This window comes from Mustela erminea, chromosome 2 (assembly GCF_009829155.1).
Source record: "Mustela erminea isolate mMusErm1 chromosome 2, mMusErm1.Pri, whole genome shotgun sequence".
Taxonomy (NCBI): Eukaryota; Metazoa; Chordata; class Mammalia; order Carnivora; family Mustelidae; genus Mustela; species Mustela erminea.
The window spans coordinates 129,854,899-129,876,282 of record NC_045615.1 but is presented as its reverse complement, the minus strand read 5'-3'; the positions used below and the strand labels follow the sequence as shown (position 1 = coordinate 129,876,282).

The 21,384-nt window shown below is 41.5% G+C and overlaps 1 protein-coding gene across 3 annotated transcripts in view; it reads right to left on the bottom strand.

Moving 5' to 3' along the window:
• KLHL5 (kelch like family member 5) overlaps positions 1-18,807 on the bottom strand; it is an 89,216-nt gene extending 70,409 nt beyond the window's left edge. For 2 of the 3 annotated variants that reach the window (XM_032334104.1, XM_032334105.1), the window contains exon 1: positions 18,469-18,545. The gene's annotated coding sequence lies outside the window, so the exon portion shown is untranslated. Of the gene's footprint in view, positions 1-18,468 lie in introns of all 3 variants that reach the window. The other variant, XM_032334106.1, reaches the window with a different exon arrangement.
• Between the last annotated feature and the right edge of the window lie 2,577 nt (positions 18,808-21,384).

Genomic DNA, 21,384 nt, shown 5'->3' with positions numbered 1-21,384 from the left:
AAGTTGTGTGTGGGGGGGGTAACAGTGATCAGCCAGCCAGACATACCTAATTAATTTTAAGGAGTAATAAGACATAAACTGGAATGAATATGATAAGATAAAATGCCTTGGGCATAAAGCAAAGGTGTAAAGACTCACAGGCAATATTAAGTGGACCGTTGAACAGGGCAATGTTTTAGAAAATTAATTTGGCAGCGGTCTGCAGGAGCCATTCAAGAGGAAAATGACATTCTCCCTGTCTGCTCACCTCTGTCACACTCCTTCCTATCAACAGTTCCAACTCCACTCTATCCAACTTTATTTCTATTTTCCAACACGGACCTGCCGCTTCATCAGTTGGGATAGAGTCTACATTATGTTACTCCCGCTTTTATATGCTATTTGTGTCCCAAGGTCTCTGGGTTTAAGATCGTACTGATCCTTCAAGGTCAGCATAGGTACCTCTGCCCGCAGAGAGGCACCTCCCATTCCTCTAGCCTTGTGATTCTCAATAGGGGTAGAGCCTCTGCTCCTGCCCCCTAAAATGGCTTCTCGAAGTCACGAGGGGTTGGGGGGAGGAATGAACTTGTAGTTGCTGGATGACCAGAGAGTGCCACAGGCATTGAGTGGGCAGAGCCCAGAAATGACAAATGTCTTACAGTGCATGGTACGGACCCACATCATGGAGAGATGTCCCTGCAGTAATTCATCAGCATCTTGTCATCGTCGTCATTCAATTTCACATAAAGGATTCTTATTTCACTGGTGTCTGGAAATTCATCTATGTTGTTGTCTGTAGCAGCTGACAGTCGGTTTTTATGGCTACATGGTATTCCACTATATAAATACACAACCATCAAAGTATATTCTTTTGCTCACTTTAGTTGTTTCTTGTTTTAGACTTTTGCAAGTAATGCTTCTGAGAATGCTCTTGTCTGTATTATCGGATGCACGTGTATATGCATTCTTATTGTGTGTGTATGTATATATGTGTATATATGTACGTGTGTATATACATATATAAACACACACTGAAACAAAACTGCTAGATTATAAGGTATGCATATATTCAACTTTGACTATTCTCACTGATTTATACTCCTACAACTGAATGAGAATTCCAGGTACTCCACACGCAGCCAATACCAGTACTATCAGTCTTTAAATTTTAGTCTCACTGATATAGGTGTGCAGTGGCATCCCATTTGATATTTTACTTTACATTTCTCGGGTTATTAATATTGTTGGGTAACTTTTCATGTTTACTGGGCGTCTGGATATCCTCTTGGTGAAAGGGTCTTTGCTTAGTTTTCTTCATTTTTTTTTCTATTAAGTTATCTACACCTTTTTGATTTGTTGGAGCCCTTTTTATTTCTAATAGGAGTCCTCTATTAATACAATTTTAATGTAAACCACCCTTTTCCCACTGAATTGAGGTACTGTTTTTGGTATTGAGTAGCATCTCATATATTCAGAGATCAATTTTGGGGTACTAATTCAATTTGTCTACTGTTCTACTATTTGTCTTTTTAAGCCAATAGTACAGTGTTTTAATTATAATCTATCATAAGATGTTTAATATTTGTTTAAGCAAGTTCCTAACTCCATATATATCCTTTTTTAACAGCTGGGGCACCTGGGGGCTCAGTCAGTTAAGCATCTGACTTGATTTCAGCTTAGGTCATGATCTCAGGGTTCTTGGATTGAGCCCCATGTCAGCTCTGTGCTCAGCAGGGAGTCTGCTTGGGATTTTCTCTTTCCCTCTCCCTCTGCCCCTCCCCACCTAAAATAAATAAGTAAATCTTAAAAAAAATAAATAAAAGTACTTTTTAAAGTTAATTTTAGATATTAACCCTTGTATACATTTTTTTTAAAGATTTTATTTATTTATTTGACAGAGAGAGATCACAAGTAGGCAAATAGGCAGGCAGAGAGAGAGGAGGAAGCAGGCTCCCTGCTGAGCCTCTAGAGAGCCTGATGCAGGGCTCGATCCCAGGACCCTGAGATCATGACCTGAGCTGAAGGCAGCGGCTTAACCCACTGAGCCACCCCGACGCCTCCAACTCTTGTATACATTTTAAAGTAGTATTACCCAATCTTCTCCTCAACAAAAAGCACCAGCCCTATTGAGATTCTAATTGGAATTGCCTTAAATCTACATATGAATTGAAATGATTGGCATTTTATGATATTAAGGCTTCACATCTAAGCATATATGTTTAGTTCGTTCAGCTCTCATGCTCACCAATAAAATTTTAAAATTTTTTGACTATAGGTTCTGTGCTTTTCTTACTAAATTTTTTTATCGAGTTCTGTTCCTTTCTTTTTTTTGTCACTATAGTAAATACTTTTTTTCTAGTTTCATTTCCCCATGGTTATTTCTATTATAATGAAAGCGTTGAGTACATTTATTTTGTATCCAGTCATTTTATCACACTTCCTCATTAGTTACAGTTTTTGCATTGGTGCTCATTTCTCATTATATTAAGTTACAGGTACCTTTGAGACGCCTAAGTGGAGGTGTCAGATAGCTGGGATAAATGTTCCTGGAACTCAGATCCAAGCTCCAAAAAACTCTAAACAGAAGTCTAATGGTGGAGAAGGCACCAAAAGAGACTGGAAAGAAATAACCAATGAAGTAGAGGAAAATCCTCAAGGTCTGGTGTCAGGCAAGTCAAAGGATAAAGGTATTTCATGGCCAAAGGCAAGGCCACAATGTCAAATAAGAGAGTGACTACCACCTACAAAGAAAAATGCCACGGGAATTGTCAACATAAAGATTTTGCCAAATGAGATAGGAGCATTTCAGTAGAGGGGTGGGGACAAACCCAGCCTGAGGTGGGTTTAAGAGTTAATGGAGTACGAGAGGAGTAAGGAAGGACATGATCAGAACTTGTTCAGAAAATCTGCACAGAGAGGCTGCAGAATGGGATTATAGCTGGAAAAGGTGAGGGATCAAGGCAATGGATTTACTTACTTGTTTACGTGTTGATTTTTTTAAAAATATGAAACACACCAGAATGATGAGAATGATCCAGGCAGATGAGATTGATGACTACAGGGAAGCATTGAAGCAAAAAACAGGGAAGACTTTGATAAAAGGGAAGGAATGGCACCTGGGTGCAGTGGATGGCTCTGATAGTCATAGGAGGAGGGATGCTTCTTCTGTTGTAAGATTTACAACTTTCTAAATGCATTGATTATTTAAAAGGAAAGGCATACATTAAGCAGTCTACTCAAGATGAAAATCAAATCATCCCTCTAAAAGGAGTCATGAAATAATAAAGATCAGAGGAGAAACTAAAGAACTAAGAAATAAAATGACAGAATTAATAAAGATCCAGCTCTTGAAAAATTTGCCAGTGTATTTTCTTACCTTTTAGTATATACAATCAAAGGAAAAACAAATTAGAACTTAGAGGATAAAATAACAGTTATAATAAAATAGAATATTTAAATAAAATAATTAAAAAATAAAAGACTAATACAGCTACAAAAATTTTAGATGTCAAATTGAGTAAGGGAAAATGCTGACAAATGGAGAGAATTTAGGCAAGCGAAGTTGGAAAATAGTCTTCAAAGGCAGAATTTCTCAAAATCGCTTACAGCTAGACCTCTACTTAATAGTTTTGCCTAAGGTTAAGCTTGTCTAAGCATGGGTACTTTGGTGAAAAATCTTCATTCTGACCAAAAAGTTCAAAACTTATCTATTGATACAGTAGCCTGTTATAGCCCCCATGTTAGAAAGAGCTTAATGAAAATTATTTCCCAGCTTTAACTCAATTCTTAGGCCATGCTTTCTTTCTTTTTTTTTTTTTATCCAAAGATTTTATTTATTTGTCAGAGAGAGAGAGAGAGGGAGAGAAAGCACAGGCAGACAGAATGGCAGGCAGAGGCAGAGAGAGAAGCAGGCTCCCTGCCGAACAAGGAGCTCGATGTGGGACTCAATCCCAGGACTCTGGGATCATGACCTGAGCCGAAGGCAGCTGCTTAACCAAATGAGCCACCCAGGCATCCCGGGCCATGCTTTCTTTATGAAAAATATGTAGTAAGCTTAAGAGTTAATGCTTTCATGTCATGAAATTCAGCATTTTTAAAAAGATTTTATTTATTTATGAGGGAGAGAGAGAAAGCGTGCATGGGGAGGAGCAGAGGGATAAGGACAAGCAGACCCACACCAAGCACAGAGCCCATTGAATGGCTTGATCCCAGGACCTTAGGATCATGACCTGAGCAGAAATCAAGAGTTGGTTGCTTGGGTGCCTGGGTGGCTCAGTGGGTTAAGCTGCTGCCTTCAGCTCAGGTCATGATCTCAGGGTCCTGGGATCGAGTCCTGCATCGGGCTCTCTGCTCAGCAGGAAGCCTGCTTCCATCTCTCTATCTCTCTCTGCCTGCCTCTCCATCTACTTGTGATCTCTCTCTATCAAATAAATAAATAAAATCTTTAAAAAAAAAAAAAAAGAGTTGGTTGCTTAACTGACTGAGCTACCCAGGCACCCCTCAGCATATATTTAAGTAACATTTTTTCTTGTCCCACCTACCTTTGCCAAACAATATAAAATTGTTTTACTCAAAAATTAAGCCAGTTCTGATGAGAAGTACTCCTTACAGTAATTATTTTTACAATATCAATCCATATTAAAAGTCATTACATTGTTAAATTATTAAAATGATATACACAGACTATTCCATATAAATTAGATCCCTCCCTGTCCCCTCTCCCCCCTCAATTCTTGAAATTCTTTCATAGCACTTACCACTGCCTAGCATACTAGATGTTTATTCCCTTATTTACAGTCTTTATCCTTACTAAAAGTAAGCTCCGGCAGAGCTTTTGTTAATCACTGTTGCCTTAGTACTTAGCATGGTACCTGGCAGACAGTAGGTGATCAATAAATATTTCTCTAATGAATGAATATATCCAACAATTATAAGAGCAATAATAAAAAATAGACACTGAAATTGTAATATAATCTAATTTTTAAAATATTAGGAAACATTTCCTTCTGGTAACAAACCCTTTACAGTATTTTTTCAATTTAAGAGAAAAACCACAATATGTTACTCTAAGAATTTTCTTTTTTTTCTTTTAAAGATTTTATTTATTTATTAGAGAGATGGAGAGAGAGCACAAGAAGGCAGAGCAGCAGGCAGAGGGAGAGGGAGAAGCAGGCTCCCCACTGATCGGGGAGCCCTACGCGGGGCTCAATCCCAGGACCCCGGGACCATGACCCGAGCCATAAGCAGATGCCCAACCGACTGAGCCACCCAGGTGCCCCAGCATTTCCTTTTTCTATTTCGTTCTTTAGGCATGAAATTTTTGTCTCTTTGAAATCTAATGACTAAACAGCAAATGTCTTTTCAGACTGACCAACATCTTCTGCAAACTGATTATCCAATTATATTCCGTTCCTCTCTTCTATTTTAATAAGTGGGGTTTACTTAAACCTGAGATACAGCTCAAAAACTATTTAAAATAGGAAAGCTCCAATTCTGAATACATTTTTCAAAATGTACTTAAGGAGTTCACACGCATTTTCTGCTGCAAATCTGCTCAAATATTCGTTTGTAAATTTACAAGATGACTCTGCTCATTATTGTAACAGCAACAGTGAAATGTCATGAAGACAGACTGCAGACAAGCTCACTTCAACAGTTTGACTCTGGAAGGCACAGCTTCACTCAACAATAAAAATCAAGGCTACTGAGGAACGGGGTTATATGGGTAATCATTATTTTACAAACCTTTCTTCACATAGCGTTTTTAAGACAACAGTATTTGTTTGATGGAGTAATCATTTCTAATGAATCTATTCCTGTAGTTTCAAGTGTGTAATATAGATCACATAAAACACTTCAAAAATTAAGTTTTCCCTTGACTATGAGAAGGAGTTACGACACAGGATTTCAAAGAATCCTTTAAAGTGTGATGTTCCAGGATACTCTCCAAACTTAGCCAAAACAAGTCTTTCACCAGAATTTGGCTTAAACACTAGGAAACTAATATAATTCCAGTAACACTTAAATTCCAGTAACATTTAAAAATGATGGCAGAAAATAGTTATTTACATGGATTAGAAAAGACGGAAAATTTGAACTTTCATTTCAGAAATATTATCAGATAGCCGGTACCTCTTCTCCAACTCCATAAAAAGCACATGTTATAAACGTAAAACAAAAAATCCTGTTTATGTAAATTTAACACATCTTTGTGCTATATGCAGGAAGAACTTAAAGGTGAGAAAACAGACAATAAAACTGATTAGGGCAGGAACCACTATATCCCTAAGAATTCGTATTAAGCACGGCATTCATATATTTACCACATTTAAATCAAAGAATAAATGAATAAATGAACAACACAGATCTTGATTTGAAAGATCTTAAAATCCAACAGAGGGGTTTTGAATGAATCCCTTGATGAATTATCAAGGAGGAAGTGGGTCCTTGATCTGGGAGGGGATGAGGTTCTTGTGTCAATTTACAGGTATATTTCAAAAAAAATCTGGCATTTACTCTTGACAAATAAAATATATATCTACATATTTTTTTTAAAAATTGGCAACAGTGAAGAATGGATTTGTGAAAGAAAAGACCATCAGTAGGGAAGCCAGTTAGAAAGCTCTTCAGGGTGGGCGCCTGGGTGGCTCAGAGTTAAGTAACTGCCTTTGGCTCAGGTCATGATCCCAGGGTCCTGGGATTGAGTCCCATATGGGGCTCTCTGCTCAGCAGGGAGCCTGCTTCCCCCTCTCCCTCTGCCTCTCCCCACACACGCTGGTGCTCTCTCTCTGTCTAATAAATAAATAAAATCTTTAAAAAAAAAAAAAGCTCTTCAAGGTAAGAGGTATAGTTTAACCTTAGCTAGAGGCAAAGATCTGAAAGGGAGATGAGCATTAAAGATACTATAGAGACAGAACTTGTAGAATGTTTGTGGCAAATGGACATGAAGCAGTCAAAGATGACAGCATTTTCAAACCTGGGTGATTGGAAGAATGGTAACATCAACATAAAGAAGGAAGTAAGAAGGTTACAGTTTCACGAGGGTTGAGTGTAGCTCTAAATAAATTTTATTTTAATTACGTATCTAACAACCAAATAGAGGAATAAGGGACTCTTGTCTTACCTATCTTATAGTTAAATAACAATCTATTTAAGAAATCAGAAATTTAGATGGACCCTGGACTCTTAATACTCATTATCTTTCCACTAGTTACAACACATGGCATCAACATTTCTTTTGTAATAATAATAATAAAAATACCTTAGAATAGAATCTGAAATACAAAATAAGGATTCTAGCGCAATGTTACATCTTTCATTTTGTTAAAAATAATTGGGAAACACCTCTGATCCAATCCATAAATGATAATTAAAAATAAATATTGAATTTAAATTCAGTTGTAACATACGAAGATTTAGCTTTGTAAACTACATGATGGATTAAAAGCTCAGTTGAGAACTCTGACATACACTGAAAACTGAAGCTGTTTCAGGGTAAAAGCTATCTAATATAGGAATTTTATTTCTTTGTGTACCCCCAAAAGCACTGTGACATATACTTATATTAGATCAAGGTGAAAAAAAATAAGTGAGGTAAATTTTAACCTCTAAACTCAATCACGTCTCCTTACCACATGATCAGACAGCATCCCAAACTACTTCCTCAGATTTATTCAATAATCTCATTGAAATTATTTATTTAATGTCTGCCTTCTTCCCTAGACTGGAAAGTCTATGAAGGTGATAGAAAGAACCATGGCTTTTGAGATACTTACAATACAGGAACTGACATTCAATTTAAAAATTGCAATATAGCATGGTAAAGATATACAGAATACAGAAATTTATATTCTATCTACCTCTATATACAAAGGATGGAAGGTCAAAGCATATATTTCCAGTCTAGCCGGACCTCTGTAAAAGCTCCTTGCCAGATGAAACCTTATAGTTGGCCCATTAAATGGAAAAGTCAGTAACTGTAAAAATTATAGTCACATATCCTTAAAGATTTTAACTGAAACATGTACATATACATACATTCACAAATCTTTTCATACAGGGCTAATGCCATACATTTTATGTGGACCGCCTACTGAGTTGGGGTCCTCTTTTTTGTAGAAGCCAGTCCCACCATGACCCAACATCCATGATTTCCATTTACGGTTTCTATTAATGGAGAGAGAACTTAAAAGGACTTCAAACATAATATGAGTACGGAAGCCATTACATCACTGGTCTGTCCACCATGACATAAAAATCTTGTGCCAGAATGTAAATTAATGCACTTCTTTCAAGGACAAAGTGTTACCATGAAAAAAAAGTCCCCTGAACAAAACAGTGTGCTTTGCAATGTGGCTAATTTACATTTCAGTGTGAGCTCACTTCCTTGCAAACGACTAATAGCTGGCTCAGGAACTTGCACTGCTTTGGACTTTGATGATTTCCAACACACACCCACCCCTAACCCTGCCCGCATCCCCTCCTTCACAGTTATCCAGCCTGCTTCCCCCTCTCTCTGCCTGCCTCTCTGCCTACTTGTGATCTCTGTCACATAAACTAATAAAATCTTTAAAGAAAAAAAAAAAAAACTCTTTTATATTGAGATGTCCCCAGAGCATTCAACTTAATTTTCAAAGAATGACTTTTCTTTATACTCATTAATTAACATGTTTACAAATGTTTCATAATTTTTAGAAGAAGGCCAACTGTTAAAAACGGGTCTGTAGGGGCACCTGGGTGGCTCAGTGGGTTAAAGCCTCTGCCTTCGGGTCAGGTCATGATCTCAGAGTCCTGAGATCAAGCCCCGCATTAGGCTCTCTGCTCAGCATGGAGCCTACTTCCCCTTCTCTCTCTGCCTGCCTCTCTGCCTACTTGTGATCTCTGTCTGTGAAATAAATAAATAAACCCTTAAAAAAAAAACTATTAAAAAAAAACGGGTTTGTAAATAAACACAACCAATTTTCGGTAAGTACCCAAATCATTAGGTAAACAGAGAGCTGTGCCCCAGCATCGCGCACCCTATTTAGTTGTAAGCATTTAGTTGGCCCTGGGGATCAGTAAGGACAATTTAGAGAGAGAAGAGAGAGCACGAGGCTACAGCTATGAATCAGTGCAGAGGAAGCCAGTTGAGGGTGCTTCTGCTGTTATTTTCCCACATTATTACTTATTAATGGTAGCCTAAGTGATAGAGCAGAAAGCTGAAGTCAGTACTAAGCCACTCACCAGCTAGCTGTATAATTCGGGCAAATCACCTCTTGGGTCTTCAGTTTTCTTTTCGGTTAAATGGGATTAAGTAAATAGCACAGGGAACTATTAAGGATTTGGATTTCTAATAGCAGCTATTATTTCCTAAGTGCATAAATGTGCATGAGAATACATGAAGTCTCTATACTGAATGGGTCCTTTGTCGTCTCACACACTCTGGCAAACAGGGGTCATTCCTCTCCCCCCTTCCATATGAGGACACTGAAGTCAAGTGAGGTTACAGATATCTGCTGAGTAGCAGGGTTCAGTGTGAAGCCGGGATTGCCTCTAAAGGCCACAGACTTTCAAGTATAACACATGGCTTCATGCTTATAAAATATTCTCATTTGGAACTCATAACTACCGTGTGAGAAGGTAGAGTATGCATTTATCCCCACTGTCCAAAACGGGAAGCAGGTTCCCAATATGGCTGACTTGTACAAGGTTACATATCAAGGAGTAGTAGGGAAGACTTAAATTCTTTACCAAAAAGATCTGACCAAAATAAAAGCAAATAAGGCACTAAGAGAGAGAGAGAGGGAGAAAACAGTCCTCAACGAACACATCACTCCTAATTTAGCAAAATACCACGTTCATCATAATTGCCATGAAATGCCAAAGTGGTCTTCAGTTCTGAAGTACAAGAGCGTCCCGGATTTCTCCCCACTTGACTCCTTCCCAATTTCTGTCACTAATTCTTATAGGGCAAAGTGTAGATCCACAGTAATATGTATCGAAAGTATCTTTTCACTCCTCAACTGCTTATTGGTACTAATATCTGGTAGTAAAGCAAGCAACATTTAAAAAAAAGTAAGTTAGGGGCTCCTGAGTGGCTCAGTGGGTTAAATTTAGCCTCTGCCTTCGGCTCAGGTCATGATCCCAGGGTCCTGGGATCAAGCCCCGCATCGGGCTCTCTGCTCAGCAGGGAGCCTGCTTCCTCCTCTCTGCCTGCTTATGATCTGTCTGTCAAATAAATAAATAAAATCTTAAAAAAAAAAAAAGTAAGTTAAACTAATATTATATGGCCTTCTTATCCCTGAACTCATCTATAACAGTTATCACAGTTCATACTATGAAGACTACAGCATAATTATAACAAACGGTTTACTTTTTCAAAAAGCCCTTTCACTTGATGATAGGTTAAAAAAAAAAAAAAAGATTTTCTTGCCATCCATTCTTAGATTTTGTGAATTTTGGTATGTATTTGCTGTGGCACAAGGATGAAGACTGCCATGCCATCGAGATAATGGCAAACCTCACAGTCCTACTGATCCTTTATGGCTGCCATGTGCTGTGACACCCAAATGTCTTATGTGCCATAAAAAGTAATAATCTGGATAACCATCAGTTTGTATTTTACTGACCTGAACCAAACCCAGTACTTCTATCTTCTGTGTAGCTTTATGGTGATGGAGGGAAATATAGGAATCAGTCAGTACTCTCTAGACACAAATATAATCAAGGAAAATGAGCTGGGTTCTCTGTACACATAATGAGCCAATCACAGATCAAGTTGAGTCTGCTGTAGAACCAATCAGATTTTATACGTTGTGTATTAACTGGAACAGCAAAAATTGGGTAAGGGTAGTAAAGGGCAATGTAAGCAATAGAGAAAAATGTGAAGCACTGTTTCTCAGCTGCCTGTAATTAGAAACAGTTAATCAATACAAATGTTACACCAGATAACCATGATAAAGAAATTCCCTGGCTTGCCCTACAGCTAGACATTAAAAAAAAAAAAAAAAAAAAAGCCACCAACTCATTCTATAATTCGACTCCAGCAAAAAGCAAAATGAATTATTTCAGTGAGTCAAATGGCCATCAGTGGACCAGTGGAGGCTAAATTTATTTCTCAGTGTTAATTCAGTGTTGTTATGAGGCAGGTCAGAGCAGGCCTCCCAAATCCCCCATCCCTGGGGGTTGGGGGGGAATGTAACAAATTTAGGGCGAATGGGTCAGGCCCCTCCAAAGCACCATGCTGAATCTGTCGAGCAATTCTAAACTCCTGTGGAGCAGGAGCATTGGGTGTTCCTTCTTTCTGCTTATCATAAAAATATCTCCCCAAAGAAAGGCAAATATTAAGAAAAAGTGAACCAACCAAGGACACCTGGGTGGCTCAGTTGGTTTAGCCACTGCCTTCAGCTCCGGTCGTGATCCCAGGGTCCTGGGATCGAGTCCCACATCGGGCCCCTTGATGGGCGGGGAGCCTGCTTCTCTCTCTGCCTCTGCCTGCCGCTCTGCCTGCTTGAGCTCTTTCTCTCTGACAAATAAATAAATAAATAAATAAATAAAATCTTTAAAGAAAAAAAAAAGTGAACCAACCATCCTCAGTCTAAATCTCTCTTCCACTCTGCACACTATAGCCAAAGGAAAGTCCCGAAGTCCAACTCATGACCATATTACTTTTACTTAAAGCTTTTGTTTTCAATCACTGACAAACTTAATAAAAGCCGAGATCTGTGGGATGGAAACCAGTGTTTCGAACAATCTAGGGTTCTTGCTACCTTTCCATCCTTGCTTTCCTCTCAACTTCTCTTCCTATGTCACATTTTTTTTTTCTCACATAAAAAGAGTTAAAACACACCACATCAAAGGAAGCAAATGAATATTACTGAATACTTCCCAAATGAAAAGAGCTATGGAAGATACTATGGATAATATGAGTGTGAGTGGAATTAAATCTCATTCCCTTCTGCATTTAACCTTCAGTTAATTCTCTTATCCCTGCTCCCTGGTGATCTGATAGAAGTAGGTAGGCCAACTATGTTACCAGGCAACACTGCTTATAGTAAAAATGATTAGTAAATTTGCACCTCAGAGGAACTCTAAATAAACTATAAATACCTCATAGGAAGCCACAGCTTTGTCTTCCCTGAGTGTGACAGCTCTCGTGATTGTCATATCCCTTATGGGGCCCCTGAAAGCTAAGTCAATGGGACCTGTATGGTATATGATCTCCTGGGACACACGAGATTCTTTAAACCAAGAGAGCTCCTTCATCTGCCTTGTGTGAGCTTTCTCTCCTTCAGCCGAGCTTTCCCTCAGAGCAAGGACTCCCAGATGGCTTTAGGAACTGCTTCCCCCGACTGCTATGAGGATCCCAACCACTGAGGAGGAACATCTGATGCTGCCTTCCTGGCAAGCTGTGGTTCCTGCCTGCTACCCTTCTAAGTAAACAAGCCTATGGTAGTTTTCTGTTGAGCTGAACCTAGAAAGACCCGTCCATTTGCGTAGCAATAAGAGTAAAAGAACACCTTAAAACGGCATTCCAGGGACGCCTGGGTGGCTCAGTTGGTTGGGCAGCTGCCTTCGGCTCAGGTCATGATCCCGGGGTCCTGGGATCGAGTCCCACATCGGGCTCCTTGCTCGGCAGGGAGCCTGCTTCTCCCTCCGCCTCTGCCTGCCTCTTTGTCTGCCTGTGCTCGCTCACTCTCTCTCCCTCTGTCTCTGGCAAATAAATAAATAAAATCTTAAAAAAAAAAAAAAAAACGGCATTCCAGATGTTCTACAATCTGTACCCAAACTCCTCCCTCTCTGTCTGCTCTTTTAGATTAATGTATATCCCTGACAAATCAAATACACAGCCTTTACTCACTCTCTCTGTTATTATTCCTTTTCTCGGGAGCCTGTGTTTCGGGGAACATAGACTACCTGCCTTTAGTCCATTCCTTCAGCCATCTGCTGAGATGAAGCTATGGGTATTCACAACCAGAGAGAAAGGAAATACTGGGTAGGTAAAAAATGCAAGGGAACTTTGCTAAAAGAAGCTAATTGTACACACTCACAGAAAAAGAATGGAAATTTACTGAGAATAAAAAATAGGTTGAAGTTGGTGGAGAGATTTGGCAATAGCATGCTGAAGTGTAAAATGTCCAGATAGAGTTATCAAGACCAATTGTAGAAAAGAGCAGAGCAAGGCAGTATATCGAATGCTCTCTTTTTCCCCGCATTATTAGCCATGGGGAGAAACGTGGATGGGCATCAAAAGCAGGTGACTTGTAAGAGTTAGATGATTCAGTAATCCTTGGGAGAGGGAGAAGGGATGGAGGAAAGGATTACAAAGGAGATGGGGTTTACCAGTGGTTCAGGTAAGGGACAGTGTTGGTACAAGTGCTCCAACTCTACCTTCTTACCCCATTATCCTCATCAGCCTGCCCTGTAGAATTTGCAAGTTGATGTTAATTGTGTGGTAGAACTTTCATTGGCATCACAGCTTTCTTTAATCCCAAACTACTAGAATGGCCTCCTTTATTACAAAGTTGCCGAATACCCTAACTTTTTATACGTTAGGGTCAACTCCATTATTTCCGAACTCTGCTTGTGGTTAACTTAAGATCTAATCAAGTTGTGGCACTTAGATAAAAACATCAGTTCTTCTAGACTTGCTAAAGGCTCTAGTAGGTTTTTTTTTAAATATTTTATTTATTTATTTGACAGAGATCACAAGTAGGCGGAGAGGCAAGCGGTTGGCGGGGCGGGGGGGGGAGCAGGCTCCCTGCTGAGCAGAGAACCCCATTCGGGACTCGATCCCAGGACCCTGAGATCATGACCTGAGCTGAAGGCAGAGGCTTAACCCACTGAGCCACCCAGGTGCCCCTCTAGTAGGTTTTCTTGAAGTGTGTGAATTCTTAGGTTAAAACACCCATTTGAAAGCAAAATTTTAAAAAAAATCAGTCAACAGAGAAAAAGAGGAATGAAGTACACTTGCAGAGAGACACTAGCAAGATATCTTAGAGATATAGAGAAGGAAAGCAGCTCCAGCTCTTTTTTTTTTGGAAGACATTATTTATTTATTTGAGAGAGAGAGAGAAAGTGAGAGACAGCACAGGGGGAGGGGAGAAGGCGAGACAGAGGGGAAGGGGCAGAGGGAGAAGCAGACTCCCCGTTGAGCAGGGCCCAATCTGGCTTGACCCAAGGACCCTGGGATCATGACCTGAGCTGAAGGCAGCCCCTTAACCAACCGAGCCACCGAGGTGCCCCTCCAGCTCCCAACTTTCTGTTATTGATGTCAGTTGGCGCTGAGATGGAGCTGTATTCCCTGCTCTTGGACTCTGTGACATAAAGCTATATCTTTAACAAAACACTCTTTTTGGTTAAGCTAGTTTAATTTGTCACCAAAAAGTCTCTAACCCAGAAACAGTGATTGGGGCAAAGTGTATAGATAATCAGGTTTTATCATATTGAAAGATTCTGTTAATGTTGTTTTAAAGAGAAAGAGAGAGAGAACTCAATTATAGCTATTTTATTTGGGGCTGTTAACTTCCCATTCATCTTTCTACTCTCACAGGATCTAACATAGTGCCTTATACACACCACATTTAACACATTTAAATGTTTATAGAATGAAAAAATAAATGTTTATTGAAGGAACCTATAATTAGAAAGGAATGAAATCTATTTGGTCAAAATAGTTTGCCTAATTATGGAGTCTTTGAAAGCATTTCATCTCTAATTAATAAAAAATATTCTTTGCAATTCTCATTAGCATAATTCTATGATTAAGCACACATACATACACACAAAAAAATGCTGTATTCTGTGCTCTAAATACTAAAAGCATAATTTGGATTTCATTTATTCAGATTTTGTTAACTCATGGGACTGTAAAGCCTGCTAAGTGTAGTCATTAAGACTACCAGCAGACTCTTACAGTTCTCCTTCTGGGTACAGGATAGAACTGCGTTTCTCAACCTCCTTGAAGTTGGATGTAGCCATGATTTCTTTGGCCATTAAAATGGCAGTGGAGGGCGCCTGGGTGGCTCAGTGGGTTAAGCTGCAGCCTTCAGCTCAGGTCATGATCTTAGGGTCCTGGGATTGAGTCCCCCATCGGGTTCTCTGCTCAGTGGGGAGCCTGCTTCCCCTTCTCTCTCTCTGCCTGCCTCTCTGCCTACTTGTGATCTCTCTCTGTCAAATAAATAAATAGAATCTTTAAAAAAATAAAAAATTTTTAAAAAATGGCAGTGAAGTTACACATGTCCCTTCCACGTAGAAGCCAAGGTGCAATTCATCACCTCCTGCCACCCCTCTGCCCTAACAATTGTGGAAGCCTATGTTGAGACCGAGCCTCTGCTAAACTGGGGCTCCGAATGACCACCTGGAACCGAGTTCTCATGTTGACGCTAACTGCACATGTCCTGTAACTAAGAAACAAACCTTTTTCTAAACCACTGAGATGTGAAGGTCTTTTGTTACGACAGACTAATTCACCCTACCCGGCATATTCAGCAAACACTTCTCTCATACATGGAGTAAAAACAAGGACTAGCTCTGGCCTTTAATTTGCCTTCAGAATAGTAACATTCTGTATAGCACTGCAACATTTATAGAAATGCTTTCTTATAGCAGTGCACCTCATCTTCCAGACTCTCAAAATCCAAACACAGCAACTGAACGGAGTCAGATCCATTTTTGGACCAATCCCTCCTTCTCTCAATTCCCACTACCTGCTATCTGAAACTCAGGGACCAAATATATTTGGAGGAGGTGCTATTCCTTGCCTTTCAAACCCTTGCAATCAGAACTCAGGAGTGAAAAAAAATTTAGACATTAAAGGATCCTTGATCATTATTTTATTGGTTCCCTTAAAGCTGTTTTGCTACTACAATACCTCTAAGACTCTCAATGTCTGTTGAATGAGCTGTGTGCTGTCATCATTCTAATTTTACAAACAAGGAAAAAGATTCAGGGAGGTTCATAAACTTGCTGGGAACCTTACACTTTAGCGGCACAATCCCAGATTTTTGGGTTTTAAATCCCTTGCTCTTTTTATTTCTATGTACCACGCTTTCTAAGGTATCTCACAGCTACAGAATTCCAGGATTTGATACTAAATTAATAATATCAATAGTGTTGTGATTTAAAAAAAAAAACATGCTAATAACATATTTACATCCAAGAATAATTAAGGTCATTCTTTAAGCAATTCTACTTGGCTGAACATAGTCTAATTCAGAATCCTGAGTGCCCTGAAGCACAGAACAGGAAGAAATCCTAGAGATATATTGCAGAACAATGAAGAACTAGGAAAGAATTCAGGGGGAAGGTAGCCTTTTCTTTTGACATACAGTCTACTTAAAATTCTGACTTTTAGATTATCTTCACTTTGGTTCTTACCACATCAGGTAACCTAAAACTCTTTGCTCTCCCAATTTTTATCAAACCTCAGTTTAAGAAATACTTGTGAAGGATTGCCTGTCCACCATTTCCATAGGTTCAGTGGTTCTCAACAGTCAAATAAATTTGGAAAAGGTCACCGAATATAGCCTCCTTTAAAAGAGTCATCTTTCACATTAGTCAAGAAATTGAGTAAAAAACTACTGAAATTTGTCTAACCCAGCTATTTCAAAGTTATAGGAGTTCAGACTCTTATTTCAAGAAATAAACTATTGATTGTCACTTCTTAGAACAGTTTGGGAAATACTGTTCTAGTTAATTCTGAAATGTTATCACTGGATCAAGTTAAGCCTTCAGGGAACTTATCTCTAGAGTTTTATTCCTGCCCTACATTGATGAACACTGTCTAAAATTCATTATTTTCTGTAGGGATTTTTTTTTTTTAAGATTTTATTTATTTGACACGGAGAGCAAGAGAGAGAGCAAGCACAAGCAGGGGGAGTGGGAGAGGAAGAAGCAGGGTCCCTGCACAGCAGAGAGCCCGAAGTGGGGGCTAGATCGGGGGATGCTGGGATCATGACCTGAGGCAAAGGCAGATGCTTAGCCTACTGAACCACCCAGGTGCCCCTGTGGGGATTTTTTTTAAAGATGTTGCCAACCGCATCATACATAAATGTCCCTTTTTATTAGGGCCCATTAGAGAATACTCTTCTCAGGCCTCATCACCAGAAAATGCCCTCCTTAGGCAGAACTGGTTTGTTTTTATATTTTAAGCAAAAACACACTGAAACTTACTTTATCCCCTTCCCCCCTTTTTCCTGCTGCTGTGAAGCCCAGAGCCAAAACTGTGACTCACTTTTAGTACAGGATCTTACAGGATGCACTTGGGGTTATCTTATCCCTTGACTTTGTTTCCTTTTTTTCCTGCTCTGCCTCAATTTTATCGTTCAGTTTTGTTTGATTCCTTCGTACCATATGGACACTAAGTGGCTTCAAATCATTTTTGGAACTCTATGCTGTATGCATTAGTCCTATCTTCTTTCTAGTTTCATATTCATTTTTCCCTACCTGCCCCATTACCCAAAAATATCAGTATATTCACCTTTGTGTAAAAGTATAATTATGATACCAATAGAACATACACATTCACAATATAATCAAATCCGCAGATGCTTAAAACCAGAAAATTAGACATTATTGTTCTTTTAATGGTCTAATAACCAAAACAACTTGTTAAATCTGTGTTCTGAACGGAAGGAGAATTACCATTTATTGTGTACCACTAACTGCCAGGCACTTAATATACAACAGTTCCACTTTTTGAAGGATGAAGCAAGGGCATTTGCATATACACAATTTCTGAAAGGATGAATTGGAAACTGGTAATATTGGGGGGGAGAAGAAGATGAAGAAACTGGTATTATTGGTCGGCTGGGGGAGCAGGGGTAGACCGGGGGAGACTGTATATATTTTCCTTTTGTAACTTTTGCATTTTGTTAATGTATCAACTATTCCAAAATATTTGTAAAAATCAAATGGGACGATAGTAAAGATGGCAGTTATGCTTTACTCTGCCACCACAAACTTTTTTCATCAGTTCTGGATCCCTGAATACGCACTGAAATGCCCAACGGAGTTTCAAGCAGGCACGCCAGTTTTTATGTAAATAAAGTCCCTTTCTGATTCTCCACTCTTTTGGATGAGGCAATTACTTAAAATAAAAACTGAAGTTGTGATAGCCTGAGGATAACAATGAAAAAAAAAAAAAATCTGAAATGTTTCCAGTTGGTTTTATTAGTGGAAGAGTGCGGGGAGGAAGCAACGCAGTGCACGCCTCAGCCGACCGGCCGCACTACCGCGTCCAGAACTTTGCCCAAGTCCGAGCGCGGCCCACACGCCGCTCAGGACCCCCGGTGCGCGGCGGGGAGCCGGGCAAGGGTTCGAGCCCCGGGCGCGGCTGGGGCAGGTTCCCGCCCGGCCCACTCCTCCGCTCGGAGGCGCCCCGGAGGGCCCCGCGGGACCCCGGCCGTCGAGGCCCCGCGGGACGGTCGCGTGGGGGCGGGGAGTGGGCCTCGTCGCACGGCCGACTCGCCGCAGCCCCCTCCCCGACGCCGAGCAGGAAGGCGCACTTACCGCGTCGGGCTCCGGAGGCGGCCGGGGGTCACGGCGGGGCAGGGGGGCCAGGCGTGAGGCGAGGGGCAGGCGGGGGGCGGGGGCCAGCGGGCCGGGGGCAGGGATGCTCGGCCCCACGGGCGCCCCCAACCCCTCCCCGGCAGCCTCACCCCGCACGCCGGCCGGCCCGGAGCCGGCCACTCCCCCTCCGTCAGGCTGCACCAGGCCGAGGGGGCACGAACCCGTCGGGCAGCCCTGGAGGGGGCGGTCGAGCTGGCGGGGGTCGGGCCGGCTCGCCCGTCAGTCTCGGAGCGGCGCGAGCGGCTGCCCGCCCCGCCCCCTCCCGTCAGGCCCCGCCCCCTCCGCTCGGGCCGCGAGCCCCGGGAGACTGCCGCCGCCGCGGCGGCTAGCTGGGCGCTTTCTCTCCACCCCCAAAGCGCGGCGCGCGCGGACGGCCTGGCCGGGGAGGGAGTAGGTGGGGGGAGGCGGAGAGAGAGGGAGGGGGGAGGGGAGGGGAGGGGAGGACAGGGGCTGGGAAGGAAGGGCGAGGCGCGGGCTGCGGCTGGGGGAGCTCCTGGGGGAGGGGAGCTCCGTGGGAGAGGGGGTGGTAGGCGACAAGCTGGGCGGGGCTCCGGGGCAGGGGGCGGGGCGCGGCGGACGGGCCAAAAATTCCGGTTGTTCCCGCCCCTTGCAGCGCGGATGAGGGGAATTCCTGGGGCTGGAAGTTTAGGAGGAGGCCCCTCTTCAGGGCAGGAAGACAGCGGGCCTGTGGATTTTGAATCCTTAGAGAACCGCGGCCTAGAGCTTTGAGGCTTTGAGGGAACTCACCAAGAGTTGCCTTTCTTCTCCAACTCCTACAACTCTTCCCCTTCAACAGGATGCTAATTATTGTGTACCAGGTAGTGGGTTTGTGCCAAAGCAATTATGATCCTCAACTCTGGGACCATAATCCTTGTTTTCCAGTGGTGGGGTAATAGGGACGCAAGAGAAGTAGGTTCTCTATTCATTCCAATCGCCAACGTATATTAAGCAACAACTGTGTGCTAGGTGCTGACAATAACGAGAATTTACTCAGAGCCTATATACCAAACACATATTTAAAGGGTTTTACATATAGTAAGTCTTGGGCGAAACAGCTAGGGTCTCTGTCCTGTCCCCACCCTCCACAGTGTGGAGCTCCTGGTGGAAAAAGGAGGGAAGGAGTTTCCTTAGTTTGTCTCAGTGATGTGCAAAAGAAATGTCTACCTGCTTTAGGTTCTCAGAGTAATGCCTGTGTTCATTATTGGCAGATTCCGTGTTTGCTACTTGGAGCTAGCGGTATGCCGTCCTTGAGGATGGAATGTGGTCATTCTCCCCCACAAAATGAGGGAGAATTTGCTTAGATCTTCAGTATGTCTCCACAATAAAAGTCCAGCGCAAGCAAGTGGTCCAGAAACTGATGGATCAAATCATTAACAGAATAACTTGGGCCAATTATGGTACCTGCCTGGGCTGGGTGGGAGATCTCTTTAGGGATCTATTTTGTAACCTCCGGCTTGAGGAAGTGGTTAACAAAAGGCAACACATAAAACAATGAAGCATTGACAGGGACTGCCCCCTCAAAGGGAAGCGGATGCGCCTACATAGAACTGTTACAATCAGGAAAAGACACATCACAGAATCTACCACCAAGTGCTCGGGTCACGAAGCACAGGATATATTTTTTAGAGAGCCCTGTGGTTGTAACTTCCACCCCACCCAACCCCACCCCCTTTGCCACCACACCTCCACGCACAAACAAAAATTACTTCAGTGCCTTGGTTTTTAAATACAGAAGACAGTTGTGTAAAACCTTACCCTGAATTTTTGGGATTTGGTTCCGTTTTTCTGCCCTTATTTGATTTTTTTTTTAACAGATTTTATTTATTTATTTCACAGAGAGATCACAAGTAGGTAGAGAGAGAGAGAGGAAGCAGGCTCCCCGCGGAGCAGAGAGCCTGATGCGGGGCTCGATCCCAGGACCTCGAGATCATGACCCCAGCCAAAGGCAGAGGCTCAACCCACTGAGCCACCCAGGCGCCCCACCCTTATCTGATTTTTTTCAGTGTTAACGTTTGTGCACAGTAACAGCAAATGACATTCTTCTCATAGTTATTTTGTCCCCCCTCTTATTTGTTGTTCAGTTTTGGAATTTTAATTCAGCCTTTCTCTTTGGGCTTTATAGTGAGAAAGATTAGAAAAACATTGCATTCAGTTCAGATTACAGTTACAGTAAAAAAAAAAAAGAATCCTAATTTAAGACAAGAATTCCTATAAACCCCCCCCTTTTTTTTCATGTCAAATATATGGTTAGTTTATCTCAAAATCTCTTCTCTTTCACTTACTCATCTGTATTTTCAGCTTATTTGCTCTACCACCCCTATAAAAGCAAATGGACTAAAACATTCCCCATGACCTGGGGACCTCAGCACCCACCGTGCTCTTTCTCAGGCTGTTCCCCGCACGGACTCCTGCCAACATTCCAAGCACTTACCAGTGAAGCTTTTGCTGTTCCTTCGTCTGGAAGGCTATCAGCTAATCACGTGACTGCCTCTCTTTTCCTTCATGTCACCTTTCCTGACTGTCCTATGTAAACCTGCAAACTGTGCCTTAACCCCCACTCTCTGGCTACTCCTTTCTCAGCAGATAGCATTGTCTTACACTCACACACACACACACACACACACACACACACATATATATGTGTGTGTTTGTGTTCATATATATATGTCTGTCTCTATTCCCTCTAGAATGTGAACTCCATAAGAGCAGAATCCTGTCTCCTTGGTTCAGTGGCACATCTCGTGTCTATTACTTCTCCCGTCTGTCCCGTAGTAGATACTCAAAAAATATTTATGAATGAGTGAACAGCTTCACATAGGAAAGATAGTGTGTGTTCCTTTTCGTAATGGCCAAAGG